Raw genomic sequence first — 16490 nt, forward strand, 5'->3', positions numbered from 1 at the left:
TAGTATATATAATTCTCTGTGTGACTGGCATGCATTTTTATCAGAGTCATGAGTGACAAAATAGATGATGTAATAGAAATCCCAAGGCATGTTCAAGTTTAGCTTTAGAAGGTGTCTCTAAACCCAATTCTCCAGACTCTCGATCTTCCTCAACCTGGTGTCTGGTCTGCCAAGTGCTGGTGTCATCTGCCTCCAGAGCTGTAATTACCACCACCAATCTGTATCGTCATTTACAACAATGCTAAGAGAGTCTATAGAGCTCAATGTCCATGGCATTTTTCTTCCTTGCCCTTCCAACTGTCAGAAAAAGAATTTGCTATGGACGCCAAATGTCATTTATGAATTTAATCACCCACAAAGCCCTGAGAATTTAGGAAGTATTCAGTGAAGCTGATTCATTCTTATATCTGTCTCCAGTCTCTGTAAGTTTTGCCTCTAGGCAACAATGGTTTAAGAGTGCACTATGGCACGTACAAGAAACAGACCAAATTAACAAACCAAACTCCTTAGTTACTCCTTCAGGTTTTAAGAGGGTGGATCTCAAATTCCTTTACACTGAAACAGTAAGATTAATGTAAGGATGTCAAATTAGCCAATGAAAACGAGAGAAGCTTGGTGATACAAATAGAAGACATCACCCCCCCCACACACACACACACACATGCACACACAAAGACTTGTCAATTCAATATACTAGTTCCTCTGCCCATTCAATCTTGAATGCATTGTGTGTGTGTGTGTGTGTGTGTGTGTGTTAATAGCACAATGGATTAAATTACTAAATGCAATGCCTTATTTCCAATGCACTTACGGCACAGGAACTCCAAGAGTTTATTGATGCCAGAGTGTTTGCAGTGGGAAACAGGCTACTCTTCCTTTGCTTTTATTGGCCATTTTCCTGCCCCACGCTTCTCCAGGCTCATTAATTATTACAATCAGAAAATCCAGAGTGCTTTGCTAGATGCCAGGTCTATTGGATTGCCATTTGCTCAAGCTGCAACTGCATTTGCCCCTATTTAAAACAATGTCGAGTCCCTCGCATCCTCCTTCTCCTTGCCTTTTGTGATGTATCCTCCCCATGTCGATCAGCTCCACATGCCCATCCAATAAAAACAAGAGAAGCCACCATACAAATACACATGGTATAGACCTTGTGAGAAAAGCCAGTCTGTTACAATTGTGACAATATGCAGTGTCTGCCACCTCTACCACCCCTCACCCCAAGGAAGGCAAAGCAGTCTCCTCTTCAACACCCTTGATCTGCACACATTGCTGGGAGACTAAAGATATCCCACCACATATTGGAAAATTAGTTTGATTTCCAGAGTTGACTCTTAAAAAGGAACATATGGAATGCTTCATATTTCTAAAGGGTTGACAACAAAATTCAAACAGGGCGCCTATGTACTTACCAAGATCTTATGACTCTTGCCCTCTCCTGTTATAAAAATCTCAAGAAAGGGACCACAAGATGATATAAAACAATAGATGATTATTTTCTCCTAGTGAGGGGGAAAGCTTTTAGACCACAACAAATGGTTGAACATCTTGTGGGTTTAGCAGCCAAACGAGCTGTCTAGCTTAGGAGCCTGAAATATAGATATTTTGACAACGTGACATTCTGAAGCATTTGCAGCATTCCGATGGTTCATGGTAGTTATCGTGAGACCAACTCCTTGATCAAAAACAACTTTAAAGAAACTTTGTCACCACTTCATACAGCAGCTGAGTTAAATGGGAACAGAGATAGAGGAGCTATTGTCTGAGGAATGAGATGCAAAGTTGAAAGCAGTGAGGGAAAAACCGGATGTGTTCTAAAACTCAACCTCTGCTACTTGCTGATTGAGGATCTACTCATTGACCTCTTCAAAGGGAAGGATGGAAGAGGGTTGAGGGGGAGGTTTAAGGTCGGCGAAGCGCTCTGCGTTTTACTATTGGCTCGCAACTCACTTCGATTTATCTATATTCCAACGTGCACACATTTTCTTCCTATTACTCAGAAGCAATCAGCCATAAAATGGCAAGGATCTGCAGTACATTTAAATTAACAGCAATTTATCTGGAGCAAAAAAGGAAAACTGCTGAGTCCAAAGGAAGCCAAGGGAACGGAAGAGAGATGCAGCTGCTATCTAAAACAGCAAATCTTATCACATTTGTCATTTGGAGAGTTCAGGCAGAAAACTGCCAACTTGGGTATCTACAGGGTGTGGTGCCACTTTGACGATGGCTTGGTGGCTAGGGCATCAGGTAACAGCTCACCTTCACTGGAAGATAGAACAAATGCTTCCTGAGCCTTCTGGGAAATGTTTGCTACATAAAGTAAAATAATAAACTCCTGTGTTCTCACAACATTGGGTGCCTAGATAATAGTGTGTTCAAAAAGCTTTCCATCATAGTTAGGTTTGAGCAAGGAGCAATCCTACATTAGCTCCTACCCGGGCTTCAATGCTGACTGCCCTTATTTAACATTTGTGGGACACTTAATATCTGCTGGCTGTTGAGGCAACTATTCCTTGTTGTTGATACTTTTTAAAAATTATTTTATGGGGTACTCAGTCAGCTCGCATGGCAGATGTAAAGTGTTCAAAGTCACCCAAGAAATGAATGAAAGTGCTGAAACCTAAACTCAGAACCTTAAGATTGTCAGTCCATCTTTGACAAGGGTATCATCTGCACCGGTAGCAGAAATGTCTCAAGACGTAGGGGGAAGTCCTAGGGAATTCTTCTCTATGCTCTGTCCAGAGAAGAAGTATCCCTCAAACATCCCCTTTGCTTTCCAAGGAATTGCTTTGTTCACATCCACACTCTTCTGCTGAGATCTCCTTTTTTTAAGCAAAATCTCCTTCTAGTAATCTTGACCACTCTTCAAAGTCGAGTGCAAAAACCAGCTTCTGTGAGTATTTAGTTTACCTTCCTCTCAACTCGGGCTCAGTTCCACTCATGTGGTCTTCCTTTATACCTTTGTGAAATTTGTATTTATTTACCTTTGACGTCACCATATCCCAGACTGCATCCCACAGAAGGGCAGAGGGAGTATGTCTAGACAATTTCTATGCCCTGCACTGCCTCACAAATACCAAGAGCTGAATCTTAGGTTTCATAATAGTGATGTCTGAAATTTAGTTTTTTGTGTGTGTGTGTGTGTGTGTGTGTGTTTTTTTTTCTTTTTCTTTGTGTGTGTGTGTTGAGAGATTTTTGCTATAGGACAGGTACACTTACCAGGGAGACAAAGAGACAGAAAGTGAGAAATCACCCTCCAGAGGGAATGACCATGCTGCAATCCCTTCTCCTTCTGGAGTGCATGCATATGCACACAGTGTGAGGTTTAAGCCACCAGGTCCAAGACTTGAACCGTGGTGGACTATGTAGGAGTCCAGCAATGTAACTATTATGCCATCTGCTGGTCCTTTCACTTCAAAGCTCCCAGTGCAAAATCACATAATGTTCAGAAGTATATTGAAGACTACAGGGTAAGACACATGGACGTCCAGTGTGTACCTACTAGAGTATTTTAAGCTCCTGAGGAAAAGGTTGTAGACTTGATTTATTCTAATTTTCACTATGATCAAAATTACACTGGGTGTGGGAGGAGACAAAGGGAAAAAAATGCTTGTTTTTTTGTTAACTGGAGAGGAAAAACTAAAAATACATGGCTGAGGTCAGTAGGGCTTTTTTTCTTTTTTTTTGTTTTTTTGTTTGTTTGTTTGTTTGTTTTTGTTTTTGTTTTTGCCATAAGGCATGTGCACTAGCCCTACAGAGAGACAGGAAGAGGGAAAGTGAGGAATCAACCGCCTGGGGGATGGCAACAGTAATCCCTTCTCCTCCATTCTCCCCTTGAGATTTTGGACAGGCACACACATGTGCCTGGAGTGATTTTCAAGCTGCCAGGTCCAGGATATGAACTGTAGTCAGCCATATGGAAGTCCAGTGCCTTAATCATTGCACCACCTGCTGGCCCCTGGTCAGTAGGACTTTCAAAGGAAAGGTTCTGAATTGACTTTGCAAAAAGAAGTTCAGTTATGACCTGAAAAATGAAATTTAGAAAACATGACGTCGTTGGCTAAGCTAGAATGTGTAAAGAAAGTCAAAGTTATTGCATGATTAAAATTCAATGATGTGCTCTAATCAGCAGGGCCTGATGACAGCGTCTGAGGACTTCATTGCTACCTTTTGGGACACTTCATATGAGACAGGTAGTATATCCAAAGACTGATTCCATTATTCCTACTCATGGAAGCACCTGAAAACGCTTTAAATGGAGGAAAAAAAAAAAAAAAATAAAAACACTTTAAATGGAGGAAAAAAAAAAAAAGATGGAGTTTGTGGTTTGAATAGGGCTTAGTTTGAATATATCTCCCAAATTCATGTGTTGAGTCATTGTAATAGGACTAAGAGGGTAAAAATTTAATCTGATTGTAAGCTGGGGCCATGGCAAAGAGAAGTTATTTGATGGTTAGGTCAGAGTCCCCGTGATTGAGTTTGGTTTTTTGTTTTTGCTTTGGTTTTTGTTTTTGTTTTTGTTTTTAGAGAGATTTTTTGCTATAAGGAGCCTGTGCTCACCAGAGAGACAGACAGAAAGAAAGAATCACCCACCCGGGGGGCTAACCACACTGCAATCCCTTCTCCTCCAGTGTCTTCTTGGGATTTGGGACACGCATGCACATGTGCCAGGTCCAGGACTTGAACTGCAGTCAACTATATGAGAGTTTGGTGGTGTAACCACTATGCCATCTGCTGGTCCCTCATTCTAATGGGCTTATAAGAAGAGGGAATGAGACCAAAACAGACATGGAAACTCCCATGGAATACAGATCACGCTTTCATGTGCCACCAGCCTCTCTGCTTCTGTCAGCCATGTTAACTTAGCTGGCCTGATTCCAGTCTCATCCCCTTTGAACTTTCAAGTCACCAGAATCATGAGTTAAATAAACCTCTGTTCTTTATAAAATACCCAATCTCAGGCGTTCCTGTCAGAGATGCAATAGCAGACTGCAACAAGGGGTCCTCACTTGCTAAAAGTCTTCACTACCACACAGAGACAACCAAGTCAATCTATTGTCCTCCATGGTGTGTGTCTAGTCTTCTGGTATTGCAAAATCCATAGGGTCGCTCTTTGTAGTATGAAATGACATTTTCTTAAAGATGTCATTCCATAATTCTGAGCTGAGAGAGGGTTACCAGAGACTCAAATACTCAGTACACATAAGCAAGGCAATATAAATCTCATTCCATAAGAGTAGATGCGTGCTGCTGCTACCATAGGTGTTGGTCCTAAGTTTCTTTTTATCAAAATACTCTAGTCAGTGGTTCTCCACAGTATATAAAATTGGAGTGCTAGCACCTATAAGGTTCAAGCAAGAGTTTAATGGTATAAATCCTATTACTTGATCAATTTATTAACTATACAAGATCTAAAAGAACCCGAAACATACACAATGCCAGTTACTTGGCTCTGCCCATTTGTAGCTGAAGCTGTGGGTTACAGATTAAAATAAATATAGGAATATATTTCTAGAGAAGTAAGTAATGTACAAAATACACAAGAGAAAAGATTTGTACACAGGTCAGCCAGTGCCTTGGAGGAATGATAATAATTATGACACAGACTAAAAGTAGGAGATGGAATGATAGAGGATCATAAAAAAGTTGCTGCTATTGATGCACTTCAGAGACCTCAAGCATATAAAGATAATGACAGTGATTATTGAGGAGTAAACATAAAGATAATAAGGTTCTTAAATGGGAATATAAATCCAAGTCCATGTTTATACTGATTCTAAAAGTAAGAACATAAGTGAAAATAAAATAGACTTTGAAGATCTTTAACATTCAGTATTCCTTCTAAGAAAGCAATAACTAGGGGGAGTTTTGTGTGGACAACTTCCCTGCCTGTTGTTGCAAACCCCAGAAGTCATATCCAACAGTGGTTCCAATTAAGAAAGGAAAAGGTTGGGACCAGTAAGTGGTATGATGGTTAAGGCGTTGGACTGATCACGTGACCATGGTTCGAGTCCCAGACCTGGTAGTTTACTTTCTCACTTTCTCCTCTCTCTCTCTCTCTCTCTCTCTCTCTCTCTCTCTTTCTGTGTGTGTGTGTGTGTGTGTGTGTCTAATCAAATTAAAATAAATGAATGAATAAATAAAATTTTAAAAATGATTCTTAAAAAAAGATAAGGTCAAATAAAAAACTCTTCCTTGAATATAAATCCTATCACCATGTAAATTATCTAATCAAGGAAAGATAACGAAACCTCAGCTAAGCACCAAGTATTCTGAAACACAAAACAAGCATAAGTGGAGTTGATAATGACCACAAACTGACTACAGCAAACATGGGTTACCAGAATCTTCCTGAGAGCTCCATGGAAAGCAAATCCTGTGTCTGCCAGGCCAGGGACACCTTAGAAGGTAGGATACCAGCCTATGATCTCGAGCCAGCAAGATTGAGCTGCCTAGTTCTGAGCACTGAACTAGACTTTTCAAGGAGCCTAGTTCACGTGGTCACTCCCAGGCCCCTGACGGCATCCTTCTCTCCATATGCTGCTGCCACATGGCCACCCCACTGCCCAATCCCCACAAACAAGGACAGGAGCCTCCAGCTGCCCAGGGTCCTGCTCCCAGACCATGGTGGGTAGGACCTGCTTCCAGGTACCTGCTGTGACCATGAAAGGGAAATAGGGCAGAGAACAGGAAGCTGTCCAGGGAAAAAGACACTTTCCTGGCCACAGCCTTTTATCCAGAAAAGTGAATGTGCCCAAATGTGAAGAGAGATTATGCAGCAAGAAGGAGGTCCTTTACCCAAATATGCCCTTTTTCTCTCTTGCTTTTTCACTAGTGCAACTAGTAATAGGACTCCTATCATCTTGGGCATTACCTAACTAGAGTAATCATTTAAAGTGTGTCCCTCTGGGACCAGCAGTTAGCGTAATGGCTATGTTGCTGAACTCCCATGTAGCCAACCGCAGTTCGAGTCTCGGACCCAGTGGCTTAAACTCAAGCCGGGCGCGTGTGCATGTGTGCCCAAGATCCCAAGAGAATGGAGGAGAAGGGATTGCGGCATAGCTATCCCCCCTGGGGAATGAGTTCTCACTTTCTATCTCTCTGACTTCCCTGTCTTTCTGGCAAATGCATGCACCCTATAGAAAAACTTCTCAAAAAAAAGTGTCCCTCCTCCACAGCAGGGTTGCCACAGTCTCTGTTAATGTCTGGGGAAGTTTGGGTTAAAATAGTGATCATCATATCCTTTGTCAGTCTACCTGGAGCATTCCCTGACATTTCTCTGTAAAGACTAGGGACCAGGTGGTGGTATAGGCTGATATAACTGGACCCTCACAGGAAAAGCCTGGGTTCACATCCTGGGTCCTCCCTGAGAACACAGGGTGTGTACATGCTGATGATCCAGGTTCTGGCTGAGTCTGGGTGCACTGCAACATGGAGACATTGTTGGAGATCTCTCTCTCAAGAAATAAATGGATACACTTAAAAAAGAAAGTGAAAAGAGTCTCAGATCAGATCCTGGGAAAGTGAATCCAACTTAAACCCCCAAAATCTTGCCTTATCCTAGCAAGGTTTATAAGGGCAGATCCCTGAATTGCTCATAAGCCTGAAAGAGTGCACACCTAGACCTGCCCCAGGCTCCATGTTTCAAAGGAACCCTTAGGATTCTGGCAACAGGCAATCCCTATACATGTTCTGTACACTGAGCAGGTGACCCGGTTCAAACAGCCTCATGAAAATAGAGCATTTACTCTATCCAACAATATCCAACATACTCCTCTCCCAAACTCCCAGATTCCTAACAGGAAAATCAAAAAATGCAAAGCCCATCCCAAGGTCATAGCCTTGTACACATTCAGACTGAGGCAGCCAACAGAATCCCCAACTTGGCTTAAATTAACTCCACAGTTCTAGAAGCTTCTACTGTCAGTGGTATTTTTATTTGCTCAAAGAGCACATTTTGGAAAAGGCCCATTTTAGAAAGAGACCATGTGCTATGCCTTCCCACTGTCTTCACTAATCCTAAAGAACATATAAGAGCAGCCAGTCATGGAGTAGCCTCAGTAGTTTTACACGGCAATATCCCTTCCTGAAAGAGTCTCCCTACCCCTTGATTCCTGATCGGGAAAGTCATGTTGAATTTATGCACAGAAAAATACATCATGACTTTCCCGATGACCTAATAGTAACACCAGTCCCTTCAGAATCCTTTGGTTCAGGCACAATTAATCAATCATTTTTTTTAGGAGAAAGAAAGGGAGGGAATGAAGGAGGGCTGGAAAGACAGAAAGAAAGGGTAGACATATTTAAATTAAAATGATAATGATAATAACAACAACAATGAGAGAGACAGAGGGTTATACACCAACCCACCCCTCTGGGACGTGGTCATGCTCAATCTTTTTTACTCCAATTATCTGCCCTATCAGGATCTCAGGTATATACACACAAACCTTGTGTGAAGCTAATGAGGTTGAGATAGGAACTCTGGTCAGCCGTATGAGATCTAGCATCCTCTACATAGAATCTTAGCACTGTACCATGGGCTGCTGACAAGTTAGGTATTTCTGACAAGGGCTCACTGTGTCCTGATCCTCCTATCCCAGACTCCCAATTATCTAGGATTATAAGCTTGCAATCACACCTGGCATGTTTAGGATGGCCCAGGACTGAACCCTTGTTGGAGCTCTCTCTCTCTCTCAAGAAATAAATGAATAATGTTCTCCACCAACAAGAAGACTCTCAAAAGCTGTTTTCTCTTTCCATGGAGCTCCAAAACCATGAGCTAAATAAACCTCTATTCCTATAAATCACCCAGTGGCACATATTCAGTGATTAATCAATAGAGAACGGCCTAGAACACATACCAAATAAAATGCGTTAGCTAAGAATTGTGGGAACCATGCCAAAAATAAACCAGGCTCAAAACACTGGATGCATTTTAGAATATATTTTAAATAAAAATTTAATGTATCCAAAATGTCTGACATCATTATCATTTTATTATTATTATTTTATGTTTTTGCCATAGGATATGTGCATTCACCAGAGACAGAGAGAGAGAAAGTGAGAAATCACTCCCCAGGGCTGGCCATACCACAATTTCTTCTCCTCCATTCTCCTCTTTGGATCATAGACACATACACATACCTACCATGATTCTCAAGCTACTGGGTCCAGGACTCAAACCATGCAATCAGCCATGTGGGACTCTAGCACTTTAACCACCATGCCATCTGCTGGCCCCAACATCTAAAAATGTGGGTTTCCATACACCTCTTTAAGTACATGTGAGTCATATTTTATAGACATCTTTGGGGAGGAGGAATAGTTTGCTTGATGTGAAGTAAAATAGGTTTAAGTGATCTCATTTTACAGATTAAAACATAAAGGTAGAAAAGGACAAAGTAACCACATTATGTTTAACTTAACCCTATGTTTTACACATTAATTGCACAGTAATTAACCATGGCCGGTTTTTAAAATTATCTTGTGTAGGCGAGGCCCACAGTTGGTGGTTAAGGGAACTGGATCCACCATAGCCATGATTCAAATTCCTACCCCAGTGGCCTGAAAAGCACAAGTGTATGTGCATGCCAAAAATTTTGATAGGGTAGAGAAATGGAGGACAGGGGATTATGGTGTGACCGTGCCTTATTTGGGGATAGAGGGAGGGCCGTATCCTTCTCCATCTCTCTGTCTCTGTCTCCCTCTGGAGAACACATGTGCCCTCTGGCAATAAAAAATAAAATAAAATTATTTTGTTTAATCTAACTTACCACTTTAGGAAAAAAAAATGTTTGAGCTTCCTTAGCAAAGCAAGAACTTTTATTGACCCACTAAAAAAATAAATGCTTCAAGAACCAAGGAGGACTTAAATCAAATGGGTCCTTGCTACACCAAGCACAGGGTTGCTGCTGGGATACTCTGATGCTTCTTACCAGAGTCATCCTGCCTTGGGGCTTCCCAGCTTTCCATTCACAGTGAACTCCAATCCCACCCTTAGTCAGTTCAGTAGCCACTGTAGATGATTACTTCCAATCACATTTTAAATCATAGGCCTAAACAGATGCCTTGTCATGAGTTATAAAGTAAAAAGTCACAGAAGAAAACTTTGCTCAAAAATTCCAACTACAACCTCCTGGTGACTCCATCTGAAAGATGGAAACCCTGGAGATGCTGGAAGAAGGCCGTGCAGGACCAGAGCTGACCAAGCCACAGGGTAGCCCATACCCTATCACACCAGTCTCAGTAGGTAAGACTTTCAATGCCAAAATGGCGGCTGCTGGCTGGTGATTTTCCTCTGCATCTGCATGCTGGCAACTGCCAGGGATTTCACACCCATGGTGGAAAATATCTGAGAACCATTCCATGGCTGCCGTTCCAATTCCAGAACCATAAAGAAATTTTCTGCAAAAGGATCTTTCCTTATCCTCAGGATAGGACTCTATAGTTCTATAACTAAAGGCAGACAAAGATGATCATTATGAAACTACATCTTGATAGATTTTTCAGCTTTCAATTTTTCTAGACACCTAAACTATTGTAACTGTCTAAAGGCAAGAGGCGGGCGTCCAGAAACGCCTCCTCTCTATCCAGATTTCTTCTGAGATGGTACTAGTTCTGCAGCATCTTCCGGCAGCAGCTAAATGAACCAAACCCTAACTAAATTTAACTGGCTAATTGCACCTAAATTACAGTCGCAAAGCCCCTTCAGAAGATTCAGTCAATTTCTTGAGGGAGAAAGTAAATGTTTTACTATATAATTATAAACTTAATTAACATAAAATAAATTAATTAGGGACTTTCACTGGTAATGAACACCACAGTTATTGCCGTATTTTCTAGGGGAAGCTAAACCTTGAGAAGAAGGCTAACTTGTTCTTTAAACCTAATTTTATTTCACCTCTCCCACCCCACAACTGAACTGTTCGATTTTCTTGTTCATAGTCAATGGTATGGTACAGAATACCGGTTTCTCTCTGCCAGGCTCCTTCCCACAGCAAGAAACTATAGAGTAAAAATGTTTCTTTCTCATACTGGATGTTTTAAGTTCCTCAACCCTCAAATGGAAATAGTTTATGTGCTAATCTCTAGGAAAAGAAAAAAATCACCATCCTAAACTATCATAGCTACCATGGTTCCTAGCTGGCAGTTTGCTAAAATAACAGATGATTATCTAAAGCAATAGTTTCCATTTCCCAGAATATAATGACAAAAACTCACCTCGAGCTGAAATAACCATCTGCCACAGATTGTTCCACATCATTTGTTTGCTTGTTTGTTTTTTAATTCTCAGAAAGAATTTAAAAATGGTATTGGCAAAGAAGGTCGATTTCACAAAAATGACCCAGTTTCCAACCTGTCTTGCCATAGCGATGGTCCTAATCCCTCCCCACTTTTTAAAAATATCTGACTCAGGAGACAAGAGGAGGAGGCTGGGAAAACTAGCTTGGAAGGATGATCTTGATGGCACAGAATAGGTTTTTGGTACGTGAAAGAAGTCTAGTTCAGTTTCCTATAGTGTCTATAGCATCCAGGAACGCCAGCCTGCACCTTGTATACTTCCTTGTCTCCTTCTTGTCTAGTCCTTGTCTACTCAGGGAGGTAGAAAGAAGAGCAGTTGAGCGTATGGACCTGGAACTAGTGCAATGACTATATGTCCTGGGGCAAGTTGCCTCAGTTTCCTCATCTATAACATGAAGCTCATGATTGTATTTAATTTGGGGCTCCTGTGCAGATTAAATAAGCTACTAGAGTGCTTAGAAGAGGGTCTGGAATCTAAGATGCGCTCAATAAAGATCAGCTATTTCGGGACCAGCAGTTAGCATAATGGCTATGTTGCTGAACTCCCATGTAGCTGACCGTGGTTCAAGTCCCAGACCTGGTAGCTTAAACCCCGCCCAGTGCATGCGTGTGCGTGCCCAAGATCCCAAGAGGAGAATGGAGGAGAAGGGACTGCGGTGTGGCCATCCCCCCTGAGGGGTGATTTCTTGCTTTCTGTCTCTCTGTCTCTGTCTTTCTGGTGAGCGCACATGCCCTACAGCAAAAACCTCTCCAAATACTACTACTACTAATAATAATAAGATCAGCTATTTCTGTTATTTGCAGCCTCTAAGTGACAACTTTTGTCCCTGAAAGGGTTCATGCTTTATGTTCACAAAGAGTTGCAGATGAGCGATGATATAGGTCTGGTTGGTTTAGACACTCTTCTCAACACAGGCTCCAAATGGAAGAGAGAATTCAGAATGATATTGTGAATTAAAAAAAAAAAATCCTCCTCTTTTAGATATGAGTTGCCTTGTAACTGAATCAGAGAACTTTTGTGAAGAAAGAAAATTTAGAGACCCTTTGGTCCATTCTGTCCAGTGAGTCTCACCCTCCCCTTTGAGAAATGAGGAAGAAAAGTTTCTAAGAAACTTATCTTGTCAGTCACTTGCTCAGGGGCACAGGTCCAGCCAAGAGCAGACTCGGGGTCCTGTCACTGTGCCAGCTACAGACTCAGAACTGAGATGAAATGCAGTACACCGAGACTATCTTTCATGAGAGCTGCAGTTGAACACAGAAATACAAAACTAGCTTTTTTTTTTTTTTTGAGAGGTTTTTGCTATAGGGCACATGCACTCACCAGACAGACAGAGACAGAGAGACAGAAAGCGAGAAATCACCCCCCAGGGGATGGCCAGGCTGCAATCCCTTCTCCATTCTACTCTCGGGATCTTGGGCACACCAGCACACTGGCGTGAGTTTAAGCCACCAGGTCCAGGACTTGAATCACAGTCAATTACATGGGAGTCCAGCAACATAGCCATTATGTCAACTGCTGGTCCCAAGAACCAGTTGTTTGGATATGATAATAAATGTCTCTGCCATGCTCAGAATATGTTTCTCTTCCAAAACTCACATGTTGAAACCTAATCCCAAAATGTGATGATATTGAGAAGGGAGGCCTTTGGGAGGTGATTAGGAGATGAGGGTGAAGCCTTCCCAAACAGATAGACGAGCCCCAAGGAAGCTTGTCCATCCCTTCCACACAGAGAGAAGGTGCCATCTATGAACAAGTAGGTCCTCACCAGATTCTGACTCCAGAATCTGATAACACTTTGGCCTTGAACTTCCCAGTCTCCAGAACTATGAGAAGTAAATTTCTGTTGGTTAGTCTGTGATATTTTATATCAGCCTGAAAAGACTCAGTCCTGGTGGTTTCTATCTGGGGATCCTAAACACCCTATTGCTCATTTACTCACAGGCTTTCCTTTTTTTATATTTTTAAAATATTTGACTTAAATATTACATTGATTTCCACATGGAGGCAAGAGGAATCTAGTCCTGGGTCCGGCTCTCAAGGAACCACTCATGATGGTTACACAGGGGCCAGCAAACTCTTTATGAAGAGCCAAATAGGAAATAATTTTAAGCTTTGCAAGCCATACAGTCTCTGTCATTACTCACTCTGCTGCTGTTGCATGAAAATAACAGCAGACAATATGTAAGAAATAAGCTGTTGTGTTCCCACAAAATTTACATTTATAAAAAATAAATGGCAAGATGAATCAGGTTGATGAGCTATGGTTAGCTGACCCTTGCGCAATGCACCCATTTTCCTGGTATCTTTCCTTTATTTCCTTTTCCTTTTCCTACCTTGAGCTGCCTCCTTATGCCCAAGTTCATACTGTTTATATATATATACATACACACATACACACACACACACACACACACACACACACATACTAATCAGTATATGATCAATATGCAGTAGGTTCTAATTTATTGTATACTAGAAAGAAAAGCCAGCATGAATTTATGAAAGCTCTAAATTATGAAATATGTTTAAAGAAACACACTTTTATTACTTTCACATACATAAAGGAATCAAAATTAAGCCCATAAAACATTTCCAGTATGTTTTGGCAAGTAGGGGGTAATTTAGCCTTACCCAAAAGAAAGGAAGAATTTAAAATTATGTAATTCATCATTGTTTTTTATGAGATTGTTTCTAAAGTGCTTAAAAAGTTTGTTCCCGAAGGTGATGATATATGATTCTTACCACCCATCTTATTTCCTCTATTAAATGATTTGGAAATTCCTTCATTTGTAGATGATGTCCACATAATCCGTAGAACCAGTTCCTCAATAAATTAATGATCTGAATCAGCAAAGAGATGTTAAACTTTCAAAAGATCAGTAAGCTGCAATGACATCAGAAAGTAATGCTGTCTTTTGAAACAGCTTTATGGGCCAGTTCTGTGGCCTGGTGATTAAGGGAGCCAGATCCCACATGACTGATCATGTGATTTGAATCTCAGACCTGGGGGCTTGAAAAGAACACCAGGTGCATGTGTGTGCATACTCCAAGTCCCGGCAGGATGGAGAAATGAAAAAGGGATCGCAGTGTGGTCACTCCCTCCCTACTCCACCTCTCTCTCTGGCAAGTGCACACACCTGGCAAATTTAAAAGACAGAAAAATAAATCAGGTTTACTGCTTTCTCTCTAAGGATCTCTATTTGACCTTTGCCAGATATTATGGGTTGACTATCCCAAATCCACTCCCAATCTCCTTCTCCCTTTCCTTCCTCTAAGGAAGAAAAGGAGAAAAGTCAGCATACTAGTTTTCCCAGCAACCCTCAAAATTAAGGGAAGGCATGTGACGTAATTCTGGCTACTGACATAGAGCTAAAAATCCATAGTGATGGGTAACACTTTCTTGAATTAAAGGAAAAGGCCTCACTGCCAATATTCTTTCTTTCCAGTTGGAATGGAGATCTGAGGTCTGTAGGCAAAGTAGCCTCCTGGAGATTTCTGGATCACAAACATGAGAAGAAGGCCTATCTGTTAGAGACAGCACAAGGGAAAAGTGGGAAAAGAGAGTGCTTTAATGATTAGCCATCCTGATGGCTTCGGCTCCTGGAATTCCTTTTATCTGAAAAAAAAAAAATGTGTTTTCTGTTTAGATTGTTTGTTTCGTCATTGCTACTGATGTAATCCTAAATGACACGATACATGGAGACTTTAGGCTTATTTCTAATAGTAAGAGAAAAGGTAAGATTGACTATAAAGTAAAGAACCTCTGTTACTACTCAGGAAAAGTACAGTTGGCCCTCTCTATCAGCCCAGGTTCTATGTGCATGGATTCAACCAGCCATGGATCAAAAATATTTGGGAAAAAAGTAGCAATATAAAAATAAAAAGCAATATATATTTTTAAATAATGCCATATAACAATGATTTGTACATGAACTGTGTATTAGGTATTGTGTGTAATCTAGAGAAGATTTAAAGCACACAGGATGTGTGTGGGTTATGGGCTGCCCCATTTTATGGGAGGGAATTGAGCACTTGTGGATTTTGGTATTGGAAGAGGTGCTGGAATCAAGTCCCACAGATACTAAGGGATGATTATAATCAATTTTCAAGTGACATTGTGGTATCTGTGTGACACCTGCAACTCTCTGTGCTGGCCTATTTATAGGGGCTGGATAGGGAGCCAGGGAAAACATTTCCTAAAGACAACCACACTTGTGGCCCCAGAAACCTGTAACAGTGCAGCCAAGCCTCACAAAGAGGCAGATGTAATCAGTTGCATGAATAAGAAGATTTTTTAAAAATCTGGGGGCAAGCACTTAACAGAGAGGGTATACTATGAAGATGCAGCTCGATGAGCTAGACTCTGAGGAAGAGACACCATCCAGCCCAGACCCTCGGGGTTAGTGAGAATTAGAAGAACCACCCTGAGCATTTGAGGATTTGAGAGTTGAGGAGGCCATGGCTGCTTCCCATGAAGACTCTCAGGAGGCCGCCCCGCATAGTCCCCTGCTTCTCAGAGGCAGTGAGAGATCTAAGACCATGCTGAGCTGGATCTATACCCACATGCATCAAGACCTCACATGGCCCTCTGAATTCTCCAAGAGCCCAGAGCAGTAAGTTAGAACATCCCTAAGTGCCTGTGTACTCAAGAAGTACTAAGACTGTCCCGAGGCATGGAGACAAGCTATTCAGACAAAGGGGACCAAGAATGGCCTCGTGGACTGATGCCGGGGGGTGTGGGAAGTCTGATAATGTCAGTAGTAGAGGTGCTGGAGTCAAGGCCAATAGTGAAGACACGGCAACAGGAGGAGCTACACTATAGCAGGCACCAGGGGGACACTGCATCTCTCGCCTGCCTCTCAGGGGAGGGCACATCTCAGAACCACAGGCCTATGCTTCTAGTCTGAGCACAAACCCAGTTTTGATGGAATTTATCTGGAAATAACTACATTAAGCACTCTGTCATGGGCAGACTGATATCTCAAGGTAGAAATTTAGTTCGGGGCTTTTGGCCGGAACTGCCATCTTCCAGTAATTAGCCAAAATGACGAACACAAAGGGCAAGAGGAGAGGCACCTTAAATTATGTTCTCTAGGCCTTTTTAGAAAACATGGAGTGGTTCCTTTGGCAACATATGTGAATCTACAAGAAGGGTGATATCGGGGGCATCAAGGGAATGAGTACT

General features: G+C 41.6%; 1 pseudogene; it reads right to left on the reverse strand.

Annotated features, from left to right (window-relative positions):
- Positions 1–16490, reverse strand: part of LOC102470191 (SWI/SNF-related matrix-associated actin-dependent regulator of chromatin subfamily E member 1-like) — a 63560-nt pseudogene that overhangs the window by 17614 nt on the left and 29456 nt on the right.

The sequence above is a fragment of the Tupaia chinensis genome, unplaced genomic scaffold (genome assembly GCF_000334495.1).
Source record: "Tupaia chinensis unplaced genomic scaffold, TupChi_1.0 Scaffold000007_1, whole genome shotgun sequence".
In the NCBI taxonomy this organism is placed as follows: Eukaryota; Metazoa; Chordata; class Mammalia; order Scandentia; family Tupaiidae; genus Tupaia; species Tupaia belangeri.